A 25,729-nucleotide genomic window follows, 5' to 3' on the forward strand; every position below is an offset into this window, starting at 1 on the left:
ATTTATGACGCACATACAATGTATCTTTTTGTGAAGAATATGTGAAGGCAACTATTTATGAACTCTGTTGCGCTAAATCTAAGCTGCAACTGGAAACACATATAACATAATAGAAGATAGCTGTGGCATACCCTTTGCTCTGTCAGTATTGGCTGAATACTGCGCTTTAAACACCACCTGGCTAATAAAGCTGTGCGTCATTCTGACGAAGTGATTTCGACCTCAGTGAGTGTCTGAAGCTGAGAAGCAATTTGGTGACCAGTATGATGGAAGATGGCACAGGTGCAGATCAAGTAGGCAAGCGAAATGAAGAGGGCAATTGCAGAAAAAACACAGGCAGCTGCTATTCTGGAAAGGCGTTGATCTCTCTTACTATCTGTGCCATTTATTTTCTGTCTCCATGAATGATGATGAATTTCACCTGTTTATTTGCTCTGAAATAGAAATTTGTATGTTTTTTCTGTAATCAAATTCGATTATAACTTACTAATAAACATAATTTTGCTTGCAAAATCACATTCTGATTTCGATAATAATTTAAGTCGAGAAATCTTTAGTATTCTTCACAGAGACTTTTACTCTATTAAGCAGTCCCGTTCGCAAGCAATAAACAGGTCTTCGTGATCATCTTTTAGGTAGTTGACAATAAACCAGTTGACGATTCTCTTAGATTTCCTACTGACGGCTTATGTTCTTCGATTGCTGTTAGTCTGCTCTTCATTTCTTAAGTCAAATATTGGCTCGAAGCGTTCGTATTTTATTATTTTATATTTTTGGCATCTTTCGTGAGCTTAAGAAGCAAATAACACCATGTACGATTGACAACATGAGCTTCGTGAAGCATGAAGAATAGTCTTCACGCGTGTGGCAGACCAGCTGCTTTTGCTTATGCGCTAAATATGAATTTTCACATGTTAAGCTTTGCTGATTGTCAAACATTAGGAAGTATATTACATCTGTAAGCAATCAAAATGTCATGATGGATTAAAGATTCTGGATATATTTGCTATCAGAAATCCTTATTTCAATGATTGACTAATAATAATAATAATAATATTAATAATAATAATAATAATAATAATATAATAATAATAATAATATGTATGTAATAATTATTGTATTATTATTATGTGTGTGTATTATTATTATTATTATTATTATTATTATTATTGTGTAAGGTCTTCTGAATGTTCCAACTGTAATAATAATAATAATAATAATAATAATAATAATAATAATAATAATAATAATGTGTAAGTAATAAAAATCCACAATTATATAGTAAATATATTACTATGTAAAATGGACCAAAGACTTTCGAACACCTGAATGGTGTTCCTCGTCAGTGTTAACGTTAAAATGCAAAGTGAGGGTAGTTTTCTCATGAAATAGTTTTTAAAAAATGGGGGCGGAGCGAGAAGATAACAGCCCATCACGGAAGTGCTGGTTCGGGTGTTATGTTATACCAAATTCAACAGGCAGTTGCGCCAATCTCCTTGATCTTCGTACTTGCGATGTTGCATCTGCCTGCGCTGCATAGGTGCCATAGTCGGAACCATCCACAGGGACGTCGGCTATCTGGAGAGAAAACTACCCTCACTCACTTTGCATTTTAACGTTAACACTGATGAGGAATACCGTTCAGGTGTTCGAAAGTCTTTGGTTCATTTTACATAGCAATATATTTACTATATAATTGTAGCTTTTTATTACACAGTAATAATAATAAGAACTATAAAGCTAAAAATCATTCCTACATCTGACTGAAGACGCGAAGTATTTACTGTTGCCTTTTCTCTTTCAATCATATGCGATCTTGGCCTCCTTAATTAGCATCTTAAGAATGAGGATTTTTTTTTTTTTTAGTTCGCGTAGTCTTGTAAGTTCCTCGGTGAAATCTCCTAAAGGCTTCCCAGTGAAAAAGTCAGAAAGTTTTAAAAGAATCTCGCTAAGTTGTAATGACACCCCATTTGATAAGAGTCACTATATAGCACTTGGATAAATGCGACCTCTTCCGTGTTATCAAAAAGTTTCCGGAGCGATTTTTCTTCATGAGTGAGTTTGAGACTGTGAGACTTGCTTAATAACGACGGAATGATGATGGATTTTTCGAAAAAAATTTCAGTAAAAATCAAATGTCAGTTTTATTATATTTTTTTAGTCCTTGATTTCAAATGTTGGTTATTTTATGTCTTCGTTTGCTTAAATTTTCATCCTGGATTTCAAATCAAAACAATATTGGTTATTTTGTTTGTCTTTATGACGAATTTTCACTGAACTAAAGATGAGTATTTTTTTAAAAATCTAAGTCTTTTTCTTTGCTTTTTTTAACTCACAAGTATATGTGACCGTTTTAATAAAACACCCACCCCCACCCCCAACCTGGTCACCATTACTCTGAAGTTCTCTGATTATATTCTAGTGAATTATTTTGCTTTTATTTTGTTTTCAGTTTTCCAGTTTTAGGCCTTCTTCAGAAGGCAGTGACTGATAACCCAATTTTATCATCTATCCTCGGTTAGCAATATGAAATATAAGATAAAATAAAAAAATAAGATAATATAATTATAAATAACAATAACGCTTTCAAAACTGATAAACTGGTTGAAACTGGAGTAGAGACTTGTAATTATTCGATTATTTTTGTAAGATTTTCGTGAAATAAAAGGAATCTTTTCTTGATTAAAAATAAGGATCTTTCCTAGATAGTTACCCAAGGGTTTTAACCCCGGTATGTATCCACAAGTTGGGGATTACCGTAAAACACAAAACAAAGATTGTAAATATCATAAAGATAATGACCCCAAGAAATATTAGTCTTAGATAAAGACCCCGAAAACCCTTTGGGAGTTACTGTTTAGAAAGATGCAAAAAAATGTAGGAAAGTCCATCAAAAAATCTAATAAAACAAAAAATAAAGCGCGCCAGATGATAACAAGACGGGAGTCGGCCGGAGGCAGTTTAGAGAGAGATGTGGTCGTCATATTCTTTTCATTTTAATTTTTTTAGATATTAGGACTTTCCCTCTTCCATTCCCTAATATCCATTTGACCCCTATTTCTCTCATCTAGGTCACTGAAGGCTGTCATCTTGAACTTACGAAATTGCTTAGATAAAGACTTCGTTATTTTGTTTTTGCCCGAAGAGAAACTTTGCCGTCCTAATGTGCTGTTAACAGAAAAATAGAAATGCGTTGACATAATTCTTATTAAGAGATGTGTTGTTTCTATAAAATAAAGCTAAAAACTAAAAAAGACTGGCAATCTATTAAGTTACACACTTCAACAAAATTCCTGCTTAAATGACAATAATCATAGCCACAGTAATTATTATCACGCTAATTCGGAATGTCCACCATACCGATTCACATCTCGTATATACGCTGTCAAATATCATTAACATAATAATGATTTTCTTTTCGAAACAATTGTCGTCATTTTCCAAGTCACGTGTGTTGAATACTTTTGTCTATTTGCAGTTTTTTTTTTTATTGTTACAAAAAACTATTTTGCAACATTTATTACAGTTCTAGCCATTTACATTCAGAAGAGGAAGGGAGAAGGTCCCTTCTGAAGCTTTACAAACTTTTTTGTGCCTTTTGGATTTTACTTATTTTGTTTACACGGAAAATGAAATATTTTCTAGTACACAAATAAAGATATACAAAATATGTGTGTGTTTGTGTGTACATATGTATATGTATATATATAAACACACATACATATATATGTGTGTATTCTATATATATATATTTGTATGTATATGTATGTATGTGTGTGTGTGTGTGTAGTATCTCCCCTTATGCATTTACTATTACCCCATTTTGGATGATTAATTAACATTAATCAGCATGCCATTATATATAGTGCATACCAGTACCTCAAAATTAATAAGAGTGACGATCAAAATGGTAAACTCTTAAGTATACAATCATCAAACACTGGAAGCAAAATCAAATTTATATAAAAATGACTGTGAAATGGTTCTACCCATTCCACCCTTTTCCGAATAAAACGTCTGAAGTATTCCAGTAAACGAGAGCTCACGTAAAGAAAGCTATGTTGGCGATGAAGTAGGTCAATTCATCAAATAGATACGAATGAGCAGGATGATTAAGATTAAATTTTCTCAAGGATAGCAGACTCCGTACCCAGATTAAACTGGAGATGAGAACAATAAATGTTCCACCCCGAGGGGGCTAGTGCCGTCAGTGCATCTCATGCAGTGCGCTGTAGGCATTACTTAAGGTTCTTTGCAGCATCTCTTCAGCGGCCCCTAGCTGAAACCCCATTCATCCCTTTTACTGTACCTCCGTTCATATTCTCTTTATTCCATCTTACTTTCCATCCTATCCTAACAATCATTTCAAAGTGCAACTGCGAGGTTTTCCTCCTGTTACACCTTTCAAACGTTTCTATTCTCAATTTTCCTTTCAGCGTTGAATAACCTCATAGGTCCTAGTGCTTGGCCTTTGGCCAAAATCCTATATTCCATTCCATTCCAGTAATTGTTCCAGGAACAGTAAAAAGATAAATAAGTGGTTAATTGTCCCTCCTAAATAAAGCAAAAAAATCAAATCTTGAATATAAAAGGACAAGGGCTGAGTAGATATGACTGTGGAAATAACAGAACAAATATTATAATAACAAAATACTAGATAAGAAAGAAAGGATTAGATAACAACGTTGTTATTGGAGAAAATTTAGTAATTATAAGTGACATTTTGGCACAAAGATGTTCAGATGTTTTTCAGCTCCTCTTCCATAAACCTAAATTGTTAAAAACTTCCTGGTATGTGTACGCTACATCTTGAGTAGGTTCTCAATGTGTTTCTGTTTTAAATTTTAAGCTATTAGTGAAACTAAATTTTTCAGAGTCTTAGCAAGATGAAAACTCTCACTTATGCGTTAAGCTGCAGCGCTTGATTTTCACCATAGCTGTCGTGTGTTTTTGTCTTGTTCTTTATCATTATGTCTGTATTGACTTAAGTACCTGATGTTAACTCACTTCTAATTCTTTAAGTCTATGGAATTCGAATTCGAATATGAGTGAAAGCCATATTGAAGTCCAGATAGCAGCCAGACAGTTCGTTTGGGTAACATGAAATATTTTCCTTTTTTTTAACTTTAAGTGTATGGTGTCAATAAATTTGCATTTTTGTTAATAGATCTGAAAACCCAAAGATCCTGACTTCTGATTAGTTTACACCTAAATTTTCAACAGGAAATTTCAGAACTTATTATGCCTATAAATTATAAAAATAGGAAATCGAATAAAAGTATGCAATCGGAAGTTATTGACACAGAAAAACATAATTATGAAATATAATCACTTGAAGTATTCTTTTCTTAAGACTTACACCAGACAATGCAGTTCTGGTTAAGTGCTCGGCACCATTCCACTACTCTCGACTACAAACGGCTCGAGACTCTGAGAGCAGAGGACAGAAAATCTATCAATGGATTATTATTTCACGTGGCAACTGTACTCGACCCCTGGGGCGGGTCTTGAGGAGTCATGAATAGAGACAATGGCCCTCCATTGATTTTCGATTTCACAGAGTCCTCACTCTACCTCGGGAATTTTCACGGAACGATGCATTGTTTAGGAAAGAGAGCCTTCGCTCTCTTTATATAAAAGATTAGTACGTGGTGCATCTAAAATTAGCTGCTACCAGTTCATAATAAAAAGGATATGCAGTATTTGGAATGCAAACATTTGATTCCAATAAGCTGCCTAACCCGTTATCGTAGGCAATGGTATGAGGTACCAGAGTTTAAGTTTAAAGTCCAAAAAATTTTGGAACGAATATAAAGTAAAGAATCTATTATGGACGATCTTACAGTAATATCGAAATCTATCTAAAAATATCTATTCATCCTATGTCAAATGACAAACAGCAAAATAATAATAACATTAAGAGTACTTCTGATTCATCTCATTGCCGTTATTAATGTGATCAGTTTAACTTTTTTATATCCAATTTTAGTAGAATTTTATATAGGAAACTCGATTTTGTCAACTACTGTTTCAATGCTATATAATTTCATAGTATATATTTAGAAACATGTTTCTAATCGAAGCTTCGACTCACATCTTTTGCCTCTGCTAAATTTTTATCATTATTACTGGTCTTCTGACCAGGATTTTGCATCCGCCGATATTTTCTATGCCACCTCGATATTTTCAAAAGCCCCATCCACTATCCAAACGTTGCAAACTCTAGGGTCACCTGTTTTGATGATTCCTTTCCCTCTATTAATGGACTTTCTCTTTTTTCACAAATGCCCAATTGCGAGTATCCTTGTCCGCACAGGCCTCTTTCAAATGAAGTTGTACGCACAGGAAAAATAGTAAATTCCTTTAACAGTACAGAAGTTAGAAAAGATTATTAAATAAGCTATGATTTACTTACTCTGCTTTGGCGATATTATACAGCATTGTGTAAGAAACGTTAAATCTTTGACAATCAATATAATTAGGCCTACGTATGTTCGTTCGTCGTAGCATCTATTCCTTCCGTAAACTTCGTAAAACCGCAAGAGACAGGCTCGCAACTCACCTTTAAGGTTAATGAATCATGTTTACTGCTGAATAATGGAACGCAATAACGTAACTTCGGGAAATTAGCCTACCGATTATATAAACAGCCTCGTAAGCGAGAGACAGACAGACAGACAGACGGACGGACACAGGAGAGGAAAGGCGAGATAGGAAGGAAGGTAGAAGCTAGTTTAATGACCAAAATACATAGGCATAATAAATGATAGTTTTTACTAAAGCTAGCTGAGTAATTACTGTACTTAATGGGGAGAGGGTTTAGCCAATAACGACCTGTTTTTTAGGGGACTATAAAGTTTATGTATAAAATAACACTTACAAAACACTTTTATATAAATACAAAGGTATGGGCCTGAAAGGTGATTTTGTCTCCTTTCATTTAAAGAAATTCTTATTTATAATTTTTTAACCCGTTTACATCATTATTTCTTCATTTATTATTCATCCAAAAGCAACAACTGCAAGTGTGAAAATATAAATTATTTACCCTGAAATATAAGAGGCGTAGGATAAACATTTTAAACCGATAACCTCAACAATATAGGCCATTTAGATATTACATTTTCTTTATCGATGAATTATTTCTGAGCGTATCTCCTGCAGCTGTAATGAATTTTGGATCTTGTATGAGCCTTCGCTAACAAATTGTAAAACTTTTTATTGTATGAAATTCCCTGGGGTTAGCCTACATCACATCTTTCAGTATAGAAGGATGTGTATCCTCAAGGGAAAACCTTAATGGCATTATTGAATGGAGAAAGAGAATGGGAGGTGTGTGAGAAATCTTCAAGAAAAGAATACAGATGATGCAAAAAAAAGATATCCTTGACATTTCCAATAGTGACAAGGCGTCTAATGGACTAGTAGGACGCATCATTTATTCGGAATTTCGATGAAATGCCGCTGATATTAAAATACAGTTTTCAGGTAGCCTTTGAGCCGTGGGGCGAATGGACGAGCGCCATTATGCTAAATATCACAAGAATCTAATGTGTATAATAGGGTACTTCCGGAGATAATGGATTTCGAATGAATTAATATAAATATATTTAGCATTACCAAGAAATATATAGATAGATAGATAGATAGATAGATAGATAGATAGATAGATAGATAGATATATTTGATTGCAGGAGGCCATCGGAGACTAATTTTGTTCCATAAAGTGAGACTAATCTTCTCCAGTATTGTTAAACAGTAGCATATATATATATATATATATATATATATATATATATATATATATATATATATATATATATATATATATATATATATATATATATATATATATATATATATATATATATATATATATATATATATATATTTATATATATATATATATATATATATATATATATATATATATATATATATATATATATATATATATATATATATATATATATATATATATATATATATATATATATATATATATATATATATATATATATATATATATATATATATATATATATATATATATATATATATATATATATATATATATATATATATAATATAAACAGAGACTGATAGATATAAATACTAAACTTTTTATGCTCTGTATGCAGTTTATTTGGCTGGACGATCCGATTCCAACACTGCTTAAAAGTCAGCGGAGAATTATTACAACAAATTTGAAAATTCGCCCATCATTGCACACGGATAAGAATTACGGATATAACAAACCCTTTAGGCTGGATTACAGCTTTTATGCTGAACAGTGATACATGGGTTCTGCTATATGATATTGCGCTGTGCACGGTATTTTTTGCTTTAGACATTAGCATATATCAACTATTGATTATGCACATAACATTTTCCCCTCCTTTTGTAGTTAGTTATTGAGTGAATTCATTACCAGCTTCAAATCCTATTTCCTGATTATACAAGCAAACTATGATGGGGTATATATATATATATATATATATATATATATATATATATATATATATATATATATATATATATATATATATATATATATATATATATATATATATATATATATATATATATATATATATATATATATATGTATATATATATATATATATATATATATATATATATATGTATATATATATATATACACACACACACACACACATATATATATATATATATATATATATATATATATATATATATATATATATATATATATATATATATATATATTATATAGACAGGTAAATAGATAGTTAAACGTACAGAGGAGGATGATCCATACTTCACCAAATTTGGCCAATTTGAATTTCACTGACACAAATCCCAGGAAATGAAAATCCATTCGTACTATATTCACTGAGTTGTTTAATGTGAAGTAAAAGAAGTCAGAGAGAGAGAGAGAGAGAGAGAGAGAGAGAGAGAGAGAGAGAGAGAGAGAGAGAGAGGTGTAGTTAAAATATAGCTTTAAAATAAATAAAAACTTTATGCATATCCCCACTTTTTTAGAAGAAGCTCAGCCACCCAGAGTGTTGTAGTGTGAGCCTCGATGAGAGGAATGTCATCATGTGGTTTGAGGCTATTTGCGTTCCCTTTCCCTTCCTCAATTAACCATTCGGTTTTCATCCACAGTGGTTGTAGGCCATTAGCTCCCAAGCTTTTTGGACACCCAAAATAGCCAGAGAATGAGAAGAGGGGCTTTGGACACTCTCAGGGTTTCCTGCGTTTCGACCACAGGTCCTGGTCCCAACTTCCTCTGAAATAAATAGTGACAAACGAGAATCAGAAAGAGAGTTCTTTCGCAATAACATAAAGTTTGTTAGACAGCTACTGTATGTAATGTTTGCTGACACTGTGGCTGCATATAATCAGAACATTAAAAGTGAGTAAGATGACTAATTTAAAAGAAAAAGTAAAAATCCTGGCAAAACCAGCACAGCCAAAGAACATGACACAACCTCTCTCTCTCTCTCTCTCTCTCTCTCTCTCTCTCTCTCTCTCTCTCTCTCTCTCTCTCTCTCTCTCTCTCTCTGCCGAGGAGAGTGAAGTTCTTCACAAACGGAAAACGGATTCTACTGCTGTAACATATACAATAATTTTATCTCAATTATTCTTTGCTTTTTTACAACTCTGTAAAAATAGTTTTCAGTTTTAATAGTCTCTCAAAACATCCTTCTATTCCAGCTTCCTCCTACTCCTTTGGTGGGTAAGCAGTGTGGGAGATAACAGAAATAAAATAACTCAGATAAATTGAACAATGAAATAATAACCTCCACCGTGAAGAAAAGTTCAATGCTATATTTCTGAACGACCATCAGCTACTTACAAGGATTCGAGGATCTAAAAACCAAGACTGTTGGCGCCATAAAGGAAATTTGCTTTGTGAACAAACTAGTCTCGAATATTAAAGCATATCCTTTAATATAATTAAAAAGATAGAAGTAGAATCTTTTGGCAAAATTTAATTACCAGATTTTTTGTTATGAACCAAATATTTGAGGAAGGATAAAACGGCCCGTGATAGATCTGAAATTTGTCTTTACCACGTGATTAAATGAAAAGAGCAGGAGTTTAGCGCAGGAGAATGATAATAATTATAATTATAATTATGTAAGTGATGAACCTACCTGCTCTTTTAAAGTATTTCATTCATTTGGGGCTTCGGACATCATTCTTTTATTTGAGGTTTTTTTCGTTTTTTTTTTTTTTTTTTTACGATTTCCCAAAGACCACATCGCTGTGTTCATTATAACTTCCAGTGATTCTCGGAAACTCTTCATACAGACATTGGAGGGAGTGATTGCATACGGCATTTAGTGTAATCATTTGTTAGTTCTTTCCTGTAAACAGAGAATATGTTTCTTTCGCAACGGCGTAAGGGATGTTACTATGGTAGCACAATAATAGCAGAGATATACAGAGACTATCTTTGCTTTTTTTTTTTTTTTTTTGTGATAAGATAAGAAATCTTAGGAGGAAATATTCTACAGGCATTCTGTTGCTTAAATCACAAGATAGTTGATGTTGAAGGCGTGCACTGAGTACTGGAGAAGATTAACGTGAGCTCAGATGTATGTAATTCAGCAGATACGTCCAATTATAATTTGTCGTCGTATCGGAGACTTTTTCTCAGGACGTCTTTAAAGGTACCACCATTGTTCACCTATGTTGGAGAGTACCGATTTAAACCTCAATGAGAGCTCATAGGCAGCTCATTGGTCTGGTGAAACTATTTTAATAATAATAAATAATAAACCTCAATGAAACCCCTAACCCCAACAATAATTGCGATGCTGATAATAAAAACAACACAATTCCCTGTAAAGGCAAAATAAATCAGAACAAGCAACGGAGAATGTTGATCAAAATAATAGTACTCTCATAACTTATGTTTGTAACCAAATGAATGAAAAAGATTCACGTTAAACATACATGACTGCTATCAAAGACACATTGGTCATAACCAAGTCCGAGACACTGCAATGTTCCTCTTAATTACCCCAACATTGAGAACTGTTCCTGGCATGGTGGACATTTAATGGAGTCCATTTATTCAATGGGTTTGTGGTTATTGCCATATATATCTCTCTATATATCTCTCTCTCTCTCTCTCTCTCTCTTAAAGGAGTCCATTTATTCAATAGGTTTGTGGGTATCACCGTATACTCTCTCTCTCTCTCTCTCTCTCTCTCTCTCTCTCTCTCTCTCTCTCTTAATGGAGTCTATTTATTCAATTCGTTTGTGGGCATCATTGTCGTATATGCTCTCTCTCTCTCTCTCTGACAAACACCCTCTCTCTCTCTCTCTCTCTCTAATGTTTTCTCTCTCTCTCTCTCTCTCTATCTATTCATTCAATTCGGAAATTCTCTCTCTCTCTCTCTCTCTCACACCATCGCAGACTGAAATGAAGGCAGCGATGAAACTTCAATCACTTCATTGGCCTCGGAAGCCGGAAATTGGAACACGAAACTCAGCCACAGTTCTGAGAAGAGGTTCCTTCATAAACGATAATGATAGCCAGTTATTCCGTGTTAGGAATTAACCGTTCATTCCAAAGGAACTGAAATTGCCTTCTATCTTTTAATTGAATATTGTATATTCGGCAGCATTTTATTGAAAAGCACTGGGGCAAAGCGAGAGAGAGAGAGAGAGAGAGAGAGAGAGAGAGAGAGAGAGAGAGAGAGAGAGAAAGTAAAATCTTATTTACGCGTTTCACTATACTGTGACCGCAAATAATAAGTGAAAATACACAATTATGTATGTAAGGGAACACTATATTTGAAACAATGCAAGTCAAAATAATAAAGTTAAAGATTTTTTTTACTTGTATCATTTCAAAATACAGTTTTACTCATATTTATAATTGAGGATTCTCACTTATAAAATATTACTGCCAAAGGACTTTCATCACACCTTTGACTGTTGCTCTGGTTGCGAACAAGGTCGCATATTATGGAGTTAGTTACACCCATTAAAATCTGTCGATGCGTGAAATCTCTGTGTCCACTAAAACTGCTTCTGTATATTATCGTCTTCCTTCCACCTTAGCTTTTTTCTCAAAGGCTTTTGGGAGTTTTATGTGACAAGCCTTGATATATCTATGGTGTGAAATATTTCTTAAGAGCCAATTCTCTCTGTAGGTTTGTTTTGCTTTCTTCGTTTTTCATTTTCTTGGTAATATCTCATTTTATTACAAGTACAGATGAGTCATATCTTTTGTTTTTTCCTATCTTGAATAGGGTTATATGTTGCTTCAGTCCTAATATTTTGGGGTAACTTAGCCTAGTGTATATGTTACAATAACTTGTCATCTCTTCAGTTCCTCCTAGGTGTAAAGATGATTATTTGTAATTTTTTCAATCCACTTCTGTTACAAAAACAAAACTTAAGTTTCAACTACACTGTAACAGACTAATGTCATCTTCCTGAAAAACATTTTTTTAACTTCAAACATAAGCAGTACAGATGATATCATTTGTGTTGTGAAAAATTAGCCAAGATGTATGACCAGAACCTTACGAAACATATATATACTTACATGCACGCATGAATATATATATATATATATATATATATATATATATATATATATATATATATATATATATATATATATATATATATATATAGATGTATATAGATAGATAGATATAGATAGATAGATAGATAGATATATATATATATATATATATATATATATATATATATAATATATATATATATATATATATATATATATATATATATATATATATATATATATATATATATATATATATATATATATATATATATATATATATATATATATATATGTGTATATATATGTGTATGTTTGTATGTATGTATGTATATATTTATATGCCTTTCTTTTAGCAAGTCGTAAGGAATTAATCCCGGGTGAGCATTGAAGTCTATGAAAAGTTTGCCATTCGGGCTGTTTTTCGCCCTCCTGTATTTTTTGGCGAATCTTTTCCTCCCCAAAACCAATTTAATTTTGTCTTCGAACTCTCCAAAGGCATTTTGATGAGGCTCTGGTTTTTTCTTGACTAGGCGAAAGGTCTGTCATGAATAAACTAACTTACCCTATGCTGATTTGTCCTTTTGACACACAGCAAAAAGATTTCTCTTTTTCGTCTTCGGGGTTCTTGTCGACTCTTCTGGGCATAAGGATGCTATTTACTTAAAAGTGGAACGAGATTAGATTCAAAAGTACAATCAAATGAACTGAAACTGGGAAAAGGGGATAAAATTTACATGGCATAGTTCTCTCCTTAATCAGTCCTACTTCTCGAAGGAACAGTGACAGTAAAACATGAAACGCCAAATGACTAAGTTATTGCCAATTTTTGAAGTTGCCTTGGCTTTAGTAAAAGCATATAATTAGATAATTAATGGTATTGCATAGTTCTTTACTTGTTACGCAGTTAAGTATCCAGAGAAGATGTTTAGAACATTTCAATAATATAACTGTCCTCCAATTTCTGAACAATATTTCGGATTGCTGATTAGGCAGGAAACTTTGTATTTATATTTTTCATGAACAACCGAGAAAGGAAAATTATTTCCCTTCTACTATAACTCGGAAATTAACTAAAGTCCGTCCAGTATTTAAAAATCGGACGCGCAGCAAAAACTCTGTTTTATATATTGTAACTGAAATTTCTTCTCTTATGTAGAATCCGAGCTCAGCAGCAAATGTAGAGAAAAAATGCAAGAATACGGTAGACAATTTATAAGTATAAATACCGTCAGATTAAAAAAAGGGAAATAGCTTTATTTTTCGTTGCATTTTAACTATTTCTTCATAATTTAAGGGTGCAGGTGGATTTCAAACTGTCCATCAGCGAAGGAGATCCACTACATGTTTTTGTTCTTGACTCAGAATTACTGATGTAATTCCTCTTCATCAGTACTTCGTCAAATTTCTGATAGAGATTGATTAGATTATAACAAGAATATATCAGTAGTTTAATCAGATATTCTCTAAAAAAAAGAATATTGTGAAAAACCCGATTCACAATTATGCCACTTCCTTCAGCATAGTGACTAATAATCTCACAGACCCTGTCCTTAACAATATAAAGAAACACTTGTTAAAACTATATCCAGCACATCATCAAGAATATTACTGGGGTCGTAACTTGGGACAGTCTGAAAAGAGAGGGAGAGAGAGAGTTTCAAACAGACCTTCAACGCCACTCCTGAGCCAAGTCAGTCACTGTCGATCATAATGGAAAACAAACAAATATGCCCCGAAGTTTCTTCGGCGCAGTCGAGTTAGATATTAATAGTATTAATAACAGCGAAAACTACAACGTTAATTAAGCGTCATCAAGTATAAAAAACTAAATATACAACGTTACCTATGAAGGATGTAATAATAATAATAATAATAATAATAATAATAATAATAATAATAATAATAATAATAATAATAATAATAATAATAATAATAATAATAGCAGTAGTAGTGGCAGTAATAGTTGTGTTAGTAGTAATGTGTTAACCAGCTCTTGTGATTATATATCTATTTCTTCCAAAGAATAGAAAATAACTAAACAATAGTTTCCTCCCAAATACAATACTGCAGCGGCATTGCCTGCAATACGACCTCTTGGCATTAAGTGACCTGCGAAACAAGACTCCATAAAACCTATAATCATGAGCCTTTTTTTTCATTTCGTTGTTTTCTATATTTTCCTTCGCTGATGTTGCTCATAAAAGCGTTCACTACTTTAGAATCAGTAATATTTTACTTGATATTTACAGTTAACTACTGACAGAAATTTCTTTGGCAATACAAAACCCCGAGATAGAAACACGAAATAGCAAAAAAGTAATAATTTTTAGATGTTTTCTTGAAAGACAGTTTAAATGTCTGACAGGCATCTGAAGCATTAGAATTTCAAGTGGACGAATTTCATGAGAAAAGTGAGGCTCTTTATTACTCTCCCTAAACCATAAGTCTCAGGCTTTATCTCATCAATATATTCAGTCTATGTAGAGCACAGCTTTGTTGATACCCTTAACTTTCGCAGATATTTACAATGCTTTTTGCCTTACCTCAGGCAGAAACGGTTAAGTAAAAAAATGCACTGCTCTCTAAAATCCTCCGTCTATAATTTATTTATCTAATAAGGAATAATTAGATATGCAGCGTCGTATGCTCGTTGAGTTTTTTATGTCATAAGTCAGCTTTGTTTATGTATTTTGATAAAGGCATATTTTGCTTATAAACTAAATAGTATTACTCATAATTACAGATTTCAACAACTTGAGAAATTTCATCCTGGACCATACGTTAACAAAGATCAAAGAGAGAGAGAGAGAGAGAGAGAGAGAGAGAGAGAGAGAGAGAGAGAGAGAGAGAGAGAGAAGGGGGTATTTTGGGATGCTACTTGATTTTTACTCTGCAAATATAATGCAGCTTATCACATATCCTTGCATGCAACGTAATGTCGAATGTAAGCAGGTGTTCCTCCTTTCCTCTGGGTACCCTTGCTTATTTAGCGACGTGATGGACAAAGGGATTATTTGATTAAAGCCATTTCAGCGTAGTATAACAAAACTGAGTTCATTGACGCCCTTTTATAAATAACCGTTTGACATTTCTTGATAGATACGCTTTGTATGTTATTATATTATATTCTTCGTAAGGAAGACATATATCTTGCTTAATGAGGATTGAAAGGGGGAACAGGTGTTGCAGTGATCTAACAGCGAGATTAGATGAATGTTTTTGAATTCCAAACTAGATATGCATCGATGCATTTAAATTGTTATGATTATCTAGACTTCGTGGGTCATTTAACCTTGTCGACAAGGGTTGTTTGTTGTTCGTTTGTATGTATGCTTCTTATTCTGCTAGGCTGTCTGTCTGTCTGTTTGTCAGTCTGTTATTGTCACTATCATCAAGGCTACCTGAAAAGATGAGACTGTCGAGATTTTCTCATTTATTAACAATAACAATTTCTTTGCTTTTAAATGATTTCATATGTATTTGTGATGATGCAGAAATAGGGACTATAAAACTGAAGAGGCCCAGCATAAACTTAAGTCTGTATCAGCGTATAGCCTCATATCCAGGCTCCAATCTAGCATGAGGAAGAGGGCGTTAGACATCAAGGTAGGGAACCAGGTAGCCAGAAGAAATCCAAACCAAACTTCACCGTTAGCCAGCAGGTTCACATGATAAGTAGCCTACTGCAACCACTAGGAAGCCAGCGACCTTGTTAACTCGGTAGGAACACACTAACTACTCATGTGTATTTTCCTTTTTAGTTTTCTGTAAAAGAAAACTGTTGTGCCGGCTTTGTCTGTTCGTCCGCCTTCAGATCTTAAAAACTACTGAGGCTAGAGGGCTGTAAATTGGTATGTTGATCATCCACCCTCCAATCATCAAAGATACCAAATTGCAACCCTCTAGCCTCAGTAGTTTTTATTTTATTTAAGGTTAAAGTTAGCCATAATCTTGCATCTGACAACGACATAGTACATGCCACCATCAGGCCGTGGTTAAAGATTTCATGGGCCGCGGCTCATACAGCATTATACCAAGACCACCGAGAGATAGATCTATTTTCGGTGGCCTTGATTATACGCTGTACAGAAAAGTCAATTGCACTGAAGAAACTTCGGTGCATTTTTTATTATTTTATGTTGCACTAAGTAGTATATATTACCGTATATATATTCTCATGATACTATTACGTAAGAAGCCCCCCCCCCCCCCCCAACGCTTCTCTACCCAGCTAGTGGTTACACGTACTGAGTCGTCAGTTTCTCAAACACAATACTTTGACAGCAACATATGCAAGCACTCTCTTGCCCTTGCTAACTGATGACACTTCCGTGTCTGTGACGATTGCAAGTGTCAAGAGAAGCCGTGACTAGTTCCAGGGAGAGAGGCCACCCCCTGATTTTTCTACGGATGGATATCACTCTTCACAATAAGAGAAGAGAAGAGCACCTGAACCAGCAGGACCTTCCTTCCTTCTAAATCCTCTCCCTTCTCTTCGTCCCATTCCTACTTCCTTACGTCCTCCTCCTCCTCCTCCTCCTCCTCCTCCTCCTCCTCCTCCTCCTCCTCCTCCTCCTCCTCTTCCTCCTCCTCCCCAGTTTTCATCCTTCATCTTACTGCATCTTTACCTCCCAGACGAACGCACCAACATTAGCTGGCTGAGATTTTATATGCCCAAAATTTGGATCCTTTCCTCTTCAGTACTTTAAAAATATAAGAAATTTTTATTATTATGCAAATTATATTCCGATTACTGGAAATTCTCCTCTTATCGTCCATAAAACGACCTTTATCTTAAGTGAAACCGTATGCAGAAAACAGTAAAGTCACAGGAGCAGAAAAAACTTTACTCAAATCTTTCCCATGACGTAAATATTGGTCTTATGCTCTACACTATGATTGGATCGAAAGCAATCCTTGCGACGGATGAAGCTCCCCATCTCATATTTCGAGAGATTTGGCCTCGACTTATGGCCGATCGATGTATTGTGGTTTTTCTTAGTGAACATTTTTAACTAATTTTATGATTACCTTGCTGATACACTTTTAGCTAAGCGAAACATACTTTATGCATATATATATATATATATATATATATATATATATATATATATATATATATATATATATATATATATATATATATATATATATATATATATATATATATATATATATATAAATGTATAAATAGATAAACACATAGTAGTTAGACAGATATATATATATATATATATATATATATATATATATATATATATATATATATATATATATATATATATATATATGTGTGTGTGTGTGTGTGTGTGTATACAGTATGTGTCTGTGTGTTTTCTGGCACAGTGTTTGTTTCAATTATTATTGCACATGTGGCATCCGACATTTCCAATATGTCCAGCAGTTCTCACAATCTTCAAGGCTGAAATCTCGAAGAGATAAACGAAAAACTGCTTCTATGCCGTTGTATTAAAACCGACCGCGGTTTATGCCATTACCCCATGAGCGTTTGCAGAATTGCACTAGGTTTAAAATGGAACTACATTCTGATATGCAGGAGAGTACACCAAAAAGATGACTGAAAAATAAGAGCGGTCATTTAAATATTTTCCAAATATGTTTCCTTAAGATTATGTTACAGGGCATTATTTTCCAGTGGTCATCGAGTGAATGACAGCTTTGGACATCTGTCTGAAGGAGGACTACTTTAAAGAGATTTTTTTCTTTTAAAGTGACTGAAACACTGAAAATTAAAGTTCGAAATGTAGAACTGAACAAAAACAACAGGGTGTCTTCACTGGAAGATCTCTAAAACACAATATAAAAGAGCTGTATTGTTAAAATACAGATAATTTTATTTGCTTGCCCTACACATCTGTTTTCTGGATCCTTACCCTCATTACCACAGGGAAATGTCCCGATTAAATTTCCTTATCTGTTGTCTTCGATGAAATCGAATTTTCCTATAAGTTTTCACGGCTGCTGCAAATCAGCATGATTGATTATCTCATTTTTCCCTCAATGCCTGATCAGCGATAACATTAATCTGGAAGGCTTTTACCTCCGTTTTCATGGCTTATGAATAATCCCAAAATTATGGGACGCTCAAGACTAGCTCACAAGAGTTTAATTTTCAGGCTTTCCATGAATATCATTACCTTTCGCTGACACGGCTTTGATGTCAAAGTTGCTTCGAGGAACACCGTTACTGCTTCAAGATACCGTTGCATGGATCGTCACATTTTGTGAAATTTCGTAATGTCAGCCAGAATCAGGAGAAAAGATTATTAAAACAGCACATGGATAGAAAAGTAATGCATCCACTTCTGGGTATATCAGTCATAAGAAGCAGATGGCCAAAGTCATTATGTATGGTTGTTACTAAACCAAGTCACGGTTCCAGTCCTAGCTGGCTCCGAGGCACTTATCATTTAAATCAGTTTACAAACGATTCATAGAGTAATATCGTTTTCTTTGTAATAAATTTTCTTTTACTTGACACTAGCTGCGTAGAATTTACAGTTGCTGATTTTCACGTAATTCTTTTAGAGATACTACAGTCATTGGTACAGTACATACAAACAATAAAATTAACTCCATGAATTACATGTTTTAATGAAGCTTGCTTTACTTATTCGTATATAATTTAGAGTAAAAAATAACAATGGGCTGCTGCTCTGTTTCACTAATCAGTGATATTCTAAGCTTTAACCCTGGCTTTAAGAAACATTAATATATTATTAAATTATTGGTGAAGCTAAATGAGGTAAACAACCCGTATTCTCAAGTTTAAACTGTTCATTGCATTACCAACTTGTAATAATAATAATAATAATAATAATAATAATAATAATAATAATAATAATAATAATAATAATAATAATAATAATAATATCCTTTATTTCAGCTCAAGGCCATATACATGGAATATACAAATACAATACACATAATCTAGATACATAAGATAACATGATAAATATAAAAATGATAATCGGCAGTATCCACACAGTTGCTGAAGAAGTAGAAAAAAATAGAATTCATAATAATAGCAATGACAGTAATTATTTGGAGAATAATAGTAAAAAAAATTTAAAATTATATCAATTAAAAATACAGATTGCAGACGATTAATTTCCAGCTAGGGACCTTAGGTGGTTACAGAAGTCAGGTCCAGAAGGCTAAATACGAAAATTGAAAATAGCAAAATTCTACAATGATATTAATCACAGTAATAATAAAAAAAGAAAATCAATAATAACAAGAAACGTAGAAATATAATAATAATAATAATAATAATAATAATAATAATAATAATAATAATAATAATAATAATAATAATAATAATGTCAGATTCTGCAAATGACACTTCATAATTGCAAAAATAGAGAATAAGTCATTTAAGGAACAACGCCTCATTAACCCATCTTTCCCACAATTTAGATCTTCTTCTTGCCTCACTGCTTAGGATGCTTCGTTTGAGCGAATTCCTGCTGTTTCTCAGTCGAGTGATCAGACAGAACACTGTTCGCCTAACAATGATTTTTAAATTATCCAGGCGGTTTTCTATGAACATCTGAGTGGCGGAGTGATAGCGAGGAGTGTTTGTGAGGCTTCTCAGAATGTCGTTGTGAACAACAGTGATACGTCTCATGGTCACTCGGGTATAGTTCGTCCAAAGGGAGCACCCATATATACTGTAGCAGTACGAGCGGAAGAGCAGCAGTTTTGTGTCTCGGTGACAGAAGGCAAACCTTGCAATCATGTTGCCAGTTGCACGTAGTTTACGACGCCTCTGTTCTATGTCTGCCGTATCTTTTAGGTCGTCCGTAACAATGTGGCCCAAATACGAAAATTCATGCACGAATTCCAGACAGTGATTTCCGAGGAAAATTTCTGGTTCTGCAATATGCTTAAGCGATCTCGGGAGCAGCGACATACATTGGGTCTTGGTTTCGTTGTATAGGATATCAAATTCCTCTGCATATTGGCAGCAGGTGTCGATGAGTCGCTGGAGACCTTGCACTGATGGGGAAATCAGAACCATATCGTCGGCGTAACAGAGGTTGTTTACTGTTGTTTCTTTGATAGTGCATCAGATTGGGAGTGAGTTCAGTTTGAGATTCAGGGCATCTGTGTACGTATTAAACAGGTATGGAGAGAGAGAGAAATGCCCCCTTGCTGGAGCCCGTTTAGGGAGCTGAAGGGGTACGACAATGCTTACCCCATCTGACACAGAATTGCTGTGTGGAGAACCAACAACATAAAATGCCAATTATAGAGGTGTGCCTCGTTTGTGCAGCTTCAGGAAGAGCTTCAGGTAGTTTGTCAAATGCTTTTCTCACATCTACAAAACATAGGAAAACAAGAGAGGCTGATGATAGGTAATAGTTCAGCAATTCTTTCAGCATGTACATGCAGGTGTCGGTTGAGTGATTTGCTTTACAGCCGAACTGGTTGTCAGTAGTGTGTAGAAAGGGAGAAGTCTCACTAGAAGACAGACTCAAGTATCTTCGACGCAATTGTAGCAACTGCAATCAGGCGATGATTGCCAGGGTCGGCTGCATCCTTTAACTTGTTTTTTTATTAATGGTATTAAGTGAACTAAGAGTGGGGAGTCTGGGAGAAACTGGTGAATTATGCAAGCATTGAATAGAGAAGCTAGCAGAATTTGAAAGCTTCAGCAGGTAGACCATCGCAGTCGGACGATTTATTATTAGGTAGGTTATTTATGGCATCGCTGATGATACCTGGCGTTATACGATCGGCGAAATGAAACTGAATGTTATCAGTAAGGAGGTTATCTACATCCCTTCAGGAGTCTTGAATGTTTATGCAATTCAGGATAGCGCTGAAGTGATCGCCCCACATTCTTACGATAGCCTCGTCACCGACGGCTTCTCCTACTCATTGATGGCTTTCTGGTTTTGGGATTTAGGGATTGAATGTCTTTCCAAAGACGAGGGTAATCGCCAGATTCTAATTTTATAGACATTGCATCAGCTTTTAATTGCTTTTCATTCAGTCTGCAGTGCTTAAGGGCAAGTTTGAAGTGCGCTCTCGCCGGCCATATTAGCAGTGCAAAGTGTCCTGCCCCCGGGATATCATTTTGCCTCTACAGTAAAAACATTTCTCGTGAATGTGTATACAGATCTTTAACCAAGTCATTCCATCCAACATTTCGGACTGTAATATAGTTTTATTTCTTTCTTATGAAAGTGTTTTACGACATAGAACAATTTGCAATCATTTTTATTCACCATTATGTGGTCCTTGTGCATGTCGACGGAGGTCAAAACCAAGTCAAACGAAGTTCATTTTGATTATGAACATCCACATAACGTCAAGTAGGCTAACCGCAAAAAAAAAAAAAAATCAGATGTCAATGATGTTGACATAATTGAGGTTCTGTTATTCTCCAATTCTCCAATCATTAAACTAAGTAACTCGCGTATAAAAAAGCTACATTTTTTGCAGGGTGTGTTGGAAACAAACGCCTGATGCAAATCAAATTTAAAGGTCAGTTTCAAATAACAATGCGAATGAAATAGGTCAGAGTTAGACTCTGAATGAGAAATATGATTCTCCGTCTGTCCATATTTACATTAGTCGTTCCTGTCGTATGTGTGTGTGTGTGTGTTTTTTTTTTTTTGTCACTAAAAGAGACGAGAAAACAATTACGAGAGCAATATCGTGACATTATACACGCTAATATGTAACTGACATTTAATACTGACACTCCTTTCGCCCACGTCAAACCAGCGACATAGAAATGAGTCATCTACTGGTGAATTGCTAGGGACTTTCTTCTGCATACTATATTTAGATTTTTCTTGGCAAAATATGTTTATATATATACATATACAGTACATATATATATATATATATATATATATATATATATATATATATATATATATATATATATATATATATATATATATATATATATATATATATATATATATATATATATATATATATATATATATATATATATATATATATACATATATTCACACATTATATATATATATATATATATATATATATATACATATATATATATACATATATATATATATATATATATATATATATATATATATATATATATATATATATATATATATATATATATATATATATATATATATATATACAAGTACTGAATATACTCAACATTGCTTAACTTCGGTGATCGGACAAGCAGCGGTAGGTGTTTCAGCCCAAACATACATATTGCGTGTTTCTTCGTAAGAATGAGTTAGAAAAATAAAAATCTTATATGTATATACACATATATACATACATACACATACACACATACAAGTATATATATATATATATATATATATATATATATATATATATATATATATATATATATATATATATATATATATATATATATATATATATATATATATATATATATATATATATATATATATATATATATATATATATATATATATATATATATATATATATATATATATATATATATATATATATATATATATATATATATTCAAGTACTGAATATACTCCACATTGCTTAACTTCAGTGATCGGGCAAACAGCGGTAGGTGTTTCTGCCCAAACATACACACGCACATATATTGCGTGTTTCTTCGTAAGAATGAGTAAGAAAAAATAAAAATTTTATACTACTTTACATTTTGCCATTTCTCTCAGAGGGAAAAAATTAAGACAGGAAACTTCTACTATGAGCAACGTAGAGAGAGAGAGAGAGAGAGAGAGAGAGAGAGAGAGAGAGAGAGAGAGAGAGAGAGAGAGAGAGAATTTCGCCTCAGAATAAAAATATTAGAAGAAACAGTATCTTGTCCACCATCGTTCCACTGCACAACCTCAATATAAAAGAAGAAAAAGGCTTCTTTTGTTTCGTCATAAGAGCGAGCAGCTCAGCGCCATCTTATGAGAAAGAGAAAAGGTAATTTATATATAGGAATATTTTTGGAATAAGGATGGATAGGATCTTCAATATGAAAGTATTAAGAGAAAAAGAACACAAGTATTGAAAATAGAAGGGAGACAGTGATTAAAATTTTTAAAGAGAATAAAAGCAAATAGAAAGATTATCTCTTCAATAGATCATTGTATAAAAGAAGAACATATAAACGCTATCTTGTGTCGAAGAAGTGAACCATTTTAAAGATTTGTTGAATGTGCAAGATAAAACTGATTTGGGCAAGGGTGAAAAGTTTAGTGGAAGGTTGAAAATGCTTGTGGAAATAATCATTGATGAAATGGGGATGGATAATAAGAGGCTGAAGAATAGAAGGACACCAGCAGTTGAGGTAACTGCACAAAAAATGCTGCAGTGATATTGTAACTGAGTAACTGCCAAGGGCCTTTAAGGCATGAGTGGATAAGGGAAAGATTCTGAAGGAATGAGTGAGACGAATGTGTGTACCTTTGCATAAAGGAACTCGTGGCGTAAGCTGTTGTAGGTATTATGGGGGGACAAGGATTTTAAAAATCAGATTATCATTTTTTTTTATTACAGTTGCGTTATTTTAAATACACTCACATATTTTCCTAGAGGTAAAAAAGAAGCTCCATTTTCCTCATGCTCTTAGAGAATAGCCAACATTTAGAGAAACTAAATCTTGTCCGGGGCCTCAGGTAGATCAAAGAAAGGCGATAAAACTCCCATTTTATGTAACGCGTTTCGTATTTCATTTTCTAGCAGAGGATTCAGTTAGCCATGGTATTGCTCACTGGTCAACTTACAATTCCTATGACATAGGTTTGAGCAAACTGATGTAATGTATGTCTCAAAGACGCCCCACGAATCAAACCTGACCATCACGACCGCTTGGCCCCCTTTCAGTCTCATATTTCACAGAACTGTACAATGACAGGCTTTTGGCTCATTTTCAAAATTTATTCTAGTCTGTGTTTAGATAATTTTCCACTAGTTCCCACTTGGCTTATTCGCCTGCCGTATAAATCTTTGCTTTAAAATATCCAGTTTTGTGACATTCAGAAATAATATTTTTGTTTCGAGGATGATTGTCCCATTGTAGAATAGAAATGGCGCACCATCATAGGAGAGAAAGAAAACCCTTCCCCCTGCCATGATCTACCTCTCCTGATTTTGATGTTCGTGCGAGATCGAGTCTTATTTTCCCGTCTTCCAAATCTTCTGCTTCTGTTGAGGAAAAACCATCCACGCCATTAAGATGAGATGCATTTTAGACAAAGGCCTTCTCTCTCTCTCTCTCTCTCTCTCTCTCTCTCTCTCTCTCTCTCTCTCTCTCTCTCTCTAGTCCCTCATCTTTTTTATCCTTTCACCCTTTCATATTCTCCTCTGGCTGTATCTTTGAGGCATGAAAGAATATATCTTGAAGTCTCAGTTCTTAGTCGCCGCTAGTCAGGGAGAGAAAACACGGCGTGAATGTCTGCCGAGGGTTCCTCTTTATGCAGTTATTTGAGCTGAGGGAGATACCGGTGGTATGTCAGTATGCACAGCGGATGGGATCAGAGGCGGGGAGGGGGGATACCTTCCTTCCTTCCTTGCCGCCTTTATTTCTCTATGTAAACATTTGAGCCTTTGATAGACGCTGCTGCTGGCAGAAGAGCTCTCTTGTTTTGGTGTTGGCCAGTGGTGTAAAGGTCCCTGGATTTTCCCGCTCAAGTTATCTATTTCGTAATACCCATCCAATGAAACTTTCTAAAATAATTTTTCCTACTCCTTATTTTAGCATAATGTAAAGTTTCATGCGTTGTAATGTCAATATATATATATATATATATATATATATATATATATATATATATATATATATATATATATATATATATATATATATATATATATATATATATATATATATATATATATATAAATATATATATATATATATATACATGAACAATGATTAAACATTATGCAAAACCCCAAGTGAATTTTTTAATCTTCTAAGATGAAAAGATCTGAGAAAGAGGGAAGCACTGGATAAGATGTAAGAAGGAAACCCCGAGAAGTAAAACAAAGCAGTATTGTGAATAATGCAAAAGGCGGTAAGATAATACAACCATGACACTACAAAGCTTGAAACTTTACAGAATATAAAAATGAAAATCAGGCAAAACATTTTAGAAGGTTTGCTTTAAAAGGGTAAAACTTGTATTTTACTTACATTTCATTTTTTTCTCTCC

Source organism: Macrobrachium rosenbergii, chromosome 4 (assembly GCF_040412425.1).
Source record: "Macrobrachium rosenbergii isolate ZJJX-2024 chromosome 4, ASM4041242v1, whole genome shotgun sequence".
Classification (NCBI taxonomy): Eukaryota; Metazoa; Arthropoda; class Malacostraca; order Decapoda; family Palaemonidae; genus Macrobrachium; species Macrobrachium rosenbergii.